At 50.7% G+C, this 5442-nt stretch overlaps 1 pseudogene; it reads left to right on the top strand.

The window, feature by feature from the left end:
- Positions 1-2160: 2160 nt before the first annotated feature.
- LOC125938196 (alpha/beta hydrolase domain-containing protein 17B-like) overlaps positions 2161-5442 on the top strand; it is a 48950-nt pseudogene continuing 45668 nt past the window's right edge.

Raw genomic sequence — 5442 nt, 5'->3', positions numbered from 1 at the left:
CTCACACTACGTTATAACCTCTGCTCTCTTACAAGGTAGACAGGACAACAAGTGTCTACAGCAAATTCCCTTCGGAACTCTGAAATGCTCCAGACCCTGCAGCACGTCCATCTTCCTTGTGATTTCAGGAAGTCTGTTTTCAAGGGCTGGGGACACAGCTCTGGGGGCTGGAAGCTGCACCCACTTCCTCCTGGAGGGAAGGAAGGGACCGTGGTTCCATGACCCCAGACATCTCTCTGAGAGTGAGAGGCTCCTCCAGCCTGAGAGACCAGCACTGTTGTCATCTGTGAGGGGCCTCGGATAAATGGCCTCTCTCCTCACCAACAACTAGAGAGAGCAGAATAAGGCAGCCGGAGGTCCAGTGATCCTTTCTGGCCCAAGAGCGTGGAAGTTGATGGGCAAGGCTGAGTGTGAGAGCCACATGGCTTCTTCACAGGGAAACCTGGATCAGTCACACCCTCACGCCATGGTGGCAGCAAGGGCACAGGACAGCCCTTGGTTTGAAAGGGAAGCCCTGGTGCATTACTATTATGTTTAGAATTGAACAGTTTACTTTTCTGTAATGTTCTGTCCATGAGAAATGACTAAAACTTTCAGAATTTCTAAAAAAGTGGAAGGGCGTTTTATTCAAGCCATAGTGAGGACAGCTGCCCGGGATACACAAACCTCACAAAGAAGATAGTGCTTCGAAGGAAGGAATATTTGTGCAGAGTATTTGTGCTTTTATGAAAAGAGTCAGACACCATCACAATGAAAGACATTCCAGAAAATTACACACTTCAATTGTGCTTTCTGTACATGCAAGTTTGCAGGCTTCCAAAATATGGGGGCAGAACTTAGGAAGAATTGTACTCTTCTTTTAGTTTGATATGTGTCTTTTAGGTTCTTGCTAATGAAGCAGAGGCACAATGTGTGCTCAGGGCAGAAGTAGAGCCCATGCTTTCCAGTTTCGGGAAGTCATTCTGATCCTGGCAAGTGTTAAAAGTCTAGCTTCCCTGAGAGCCCACGAGTAGGGCCCAAAACACCGAAAGCAGAAAATGTCCTTAACTGGTTCTAAAGTCAATAATTGTGCAAGCGTCCAAAGATCTGTCCCAAGTTGCACAAGAGAGCACAGGGTTTCCCTACCTCCTGAGGCCGGGCACCTCCTCCCTCCTCAGCACCGAGGGGCATTCAGCTCTGTGACATATTGCAAACCACACGCAGGAATGGTGGATCCTTCTGGCAAGAGCATAAGGCCCCTTGCTTGTGCTGCTCGCAGAAGCAAACTGAATCCATGCCCCACAGCTTTCATGAGGTTGAAGCTAGCAGAACATTTAGAGCTTATTTTTCAGAGGACTGTTTCTCCCCACTCAGCTATGGTTTCTTTTCAGATTCCTGTCCCTGCAGGAGCCTGGGATCAAGGTCAGGTGCTGTGGCTCCAGTCTATGAACAAAGTGAGGTCCTGCATTCTTTTCAAGATAATGAGCCAGAGACCCCATCCCCTTTATACTGGCTCTCAGAGCGTGCCCCGTGCCCCCCTCCTTGTCCCAAGACAACCTCGGGAGATCAGGGGCTACATTTATCCTCCTGCTGAAGGTGGTTCCACCCCGCGTGAACACAAGCTGTATGTGACACGTATGGTTGTTTGATGTGCACGCTCCATCTTTCCTTGTCAATAGTTACGTGTCCCGCCCTTTCCATCAATATGTACATAATCTCATCCCTTATGATTACAGAAAAAAAAAAACTTGTTCCTTCCCCTTCAGGGAGGATATTTAGCCTTGGCTTCCTACCTCTCATTAGGCTGCTTCTCAAATAGACCCTTTCCTTGCTGACCCTGGGGTCTCAGTCATTGGCTTTGCTGTGCATTGGGCAGAGGGGTGTGGGCGAGTTTGGTGAGAAAACTTCCTGTGCTGGATTCCCGCTCCTGGGCTCCAGGGTGAGGAGGCTGACACCACACTGGCAAGTGTCCAGTCGGGCCTGATGTCCCCTCCTGAAATGGCTTTGTTCAGGATGGACAGCCCATGGCTCCTTGGTGGCTCCGAGAGTGACACAGCACGTGGTGATGTGGGCCTGGAGAAGCTGTGGCCACAAAAGATGCTCCCAGGGTCCTTCCAGTTCACCAGGTAGATACTACAGGTCACCTCTTCCAGAAGGTTCCATATAGTTGGCCCAGTCACCATGACTGCTGCCCAAGGTGTGCTCAATAATTCTCACCTGAGGCTGACCTGTGATGGGAAGATGATGAAGTGAGGAGTGTGAAAAGGAGTAGAGATGGCACAGGGGTGGTTTAGGAGACACAGGGCTGACATGTGCCACTAGTGTGGCCCCCGCAGTGGCCTCCTGTCAAGTCCCCACATATCCTCTCCTCCTCTCCATCACTTCCCTACACTGCACCTGAGTAGCCTTCCTCCACATGGACTTTCACCCTCACTGTGTTTCCCACACCAGGCAGGGAGCGCTCCAGGGCCCGGCCTCTCTCCTCAGCCTCCCCCACTCCACCTTGTTTCCCTCCGGCCATGAAAGCAAACAGTACTCGAGCATCAGCCAATGCCAGACACTGTTCCGAGCACTTCACAGGTGTCACCTCATCTCTAGAGCATTAGCTGTGGTACAGGGAGGAGGCTGATGCGTCCCTGGGTGAGGAACTTTTTTGGGTCCCAAGCTAAGTAGCCGGTGGAGGACATCCTGGGATCCAGGTGGGTCAGGTCCAGGCTCGCACTCTTCAGCTCCAGGCTGCAGCCGCCGCGGGCTTCCCTGCACTTGGTCAGACCCGAGAGCCTGCCACACCGGCCACCAGCCAGGACTTCTCCCCAGCTGCTCTCCTAGTGACCCATTCCTCCCGTGTCAGCTCCTGTTCGTCCTGGGGGCTCAGGTTAATGTCACCTGCTCAGGGAGGATGCCCTGAGCTGCTCCCAGGATGGTGTCCCTGCTCCATGATCCAAATGTCTGTCTCTTCAGGCCGAATATTTAATATATAAACACACAAGCCTGTTTTACCTGCTCACTGCTCTATCCTCAGTGCCCAGCAGAGATCAGGCCCCAAATATGTATCATCAGAGTTAATCAATTAATCAGCCTCATCAAAAAGACTTAGGGAGAACCTCATGCTTCTAGTAATGGTGGGCTGGAAAAATTGCATCCACCTTCCTACTGAAAGCAGCCCACTTTTGTTTATTTGTTTTTATATTGATGTGATATACCTTGTCTGTGACATGAGTTAAAGTATTTGAAGGGTGTCATGTGAAGGCTTACACTTATTATCTTTGACTTATAGGGGTCAGAAAGTGGTCATTTCTTTTTTTTTTTTTAACAGTTTTTTCTAATGATTATTTATTTATTTTGAGAGAGAGAGAGAGAGAGAGAGAGAGAGAGAGAATCCCAAGCCAACTCCTTGCTGTCAGCTCAGAGCCTGATATGGGGCTCGATCTCTCAAACTATGAGATCGTAACTTGAGCTGAAATCCAGTGTTGGATGCTAAACTGAATGAGACACCCAGTCACCCCAGAAATTGGTCATTTCTAAATTATTATTGTATTTTTTTTATGTAAACTCTATATCCAACGTGGGGCTTGAATTCATGACCCCAAGATCAGGAGTCATGTGCTCTATGGACTGAGACACTCAGGTGCCTCAGAAATCATCCACTTCTGTAGAAACTTCAAGGAGACAAATTGGGCATCATGATAAGGTTTGTTTTAATTTTGTTTTCAAATCAGACATCACACAGGAATGCACTTCCTGTGCTCCTCCATCACTGAAAGGGTCCCACTCTGTGGTGCCTTCGTTGTACGGGGACCTGTGGCATCATGAGGGGTCAAGCGCAGGCCCTCTGAGCCCCTCCCTCACTGAAATTGCCCCGGGAGATGGAGCCCTGAGGTGACTGTCATAGGCTTGGGTTCCACCATCTCTGTCATCTTGCACTTCTACCCGCTTCCCTCACATTGGACAGTGACACTGTGACAGTAATATGGCACTGACTTCACAGAGTTATGAATGGTTTAAACTCCGTAACACGTGTAAATTCTTGTTTGTTGGTTTCTTATTTTGTTTTCATTTCTCTTTGCCTTCTGATACCCAAGTCAACTCTTTCCTTCTCCCATTTCCCGTTTCTGATTGAACAATGTCCTGCAGCAACAACATGGAAGAATTTTTTAAATGGGAAAAAGCCCAGCCCTTCAGCTGCAATCCGTCTACCTTAAGGGACAGCAGCCCTGTATCTGCTGCATTCTGCTGTGAGCCAGGATGGAAGGATGGCTGTGGCTCTAACTGGGAACCACAGAGGGAACAGTGCAGGAAGGCCACTGTCCCCTGAGCCCCTGCCCTGCCCCCAGCTCCATGGAACAGAACATTAAAGGTGCTGTTGCTCTGGAGGGTTGGAGGGAAAACGGAAGAGGAGGTGTATGGGGGTGAGAGTCAATGAATGCATGTTTTCTTCTTTCTCAAGTGCACTGAGCAACATGACCTGTTCCGTCCCCTCCGTGCTTCTCCTGTCTCCTCAGGAGCTGTGTGCAGATTTGTGGTCTAGTTCCAAGCCAGTGCAGTCTGCACTTTCCCCTGCAGACATCATTCCAGGGAATTCTCCCAAACACATCACATGATGAGAGTGGGAGGGAGGAGGGTGGAGGAAAATCCTGGCATTTGTCTGGGATCCTCCACCTGCTGCCACAGAGTGCTCAGCCTGGGAGAGTTGGGGACCCGAAAGCACAAGCAAACAGTCCTCTTCCAGCTCTGACTTCAAACTGTCCTCAGAGAACTGCCGCAACATGCCCCACCCCTCCCTCCCTAGAGGGTTAGAGGTTCAGTGAGTGATTGGTGTTGCCTGTGTCCCTGCTGAGCCCTGGGGGCAGGTCAGCCATGGCGCCCTCTCCTCCTGTCCCCACCATCCTCCTCACTTCTTTCAAGCAGGGTGGGGCCACAGGGCGAGGAGCACATTCTGGGGGCCAGGGGGCTCCTGCAAGGACTGCAGGCCTGCTGAGCTGTGGGAATGGATGGTGTCCCTGTCTGCCCCTCCTTGGGGGAGTGCTCTGCCATCACTCTCCCTTCCTATGTGGAAGCCCGTCCAGACTATGCCACCTGAAGATGAAAATGTCTTTCCCCCCCCCCAACAATCAGGAAGTGATTCCTTTCCTAACTGGTTCAGACCTGGTAACCCTGAGTCAGCCCTGGTTAGTCAGTTACTCGGGAATCCCCAGGCATCCTTCCCTCCATTGGGAGCTGCTGGGGGAACTTAGATTTTCATGAATCCTGCCCAGACTTGTGCAGCCCTACAGCACAGTGAGCGCGGGCCACCAAAGAAACCAGCAAGGTCCTGGCTTTGTGAATTCAGAGAGAAGTACCGTTGTGCTGGGTTCCGAGTCTTGTGATCACATGGAGATGCCCATGTGGATGGGTCAGCAGGTTTCAAACACAGGGAAGGTGAGCACGAGAAAGTCAGGGGACTGCTGCTATTATGTTCCTGCG

Source organism: Panthera uncia (assembly GCF_023721935.1).
Source record: "Panthera uncia isolate 11264 chromosome B2 unlocalized genomic scaffold, Puncia_PCG_1.0 HiC_scaffold_24, whole genome shotgun sequence".
In the NCBI taxonomy this organism is placed as follows: Eukaryota; Metazoa; Chordata; class Mammalia; order Carnivora; family Felidae; genus Panthera; species Panthera uncia.
Note: the sequence above shows the minus strand (reverse complement) of the source record. Positions and strands in the feature narration are given on the sequence as shown.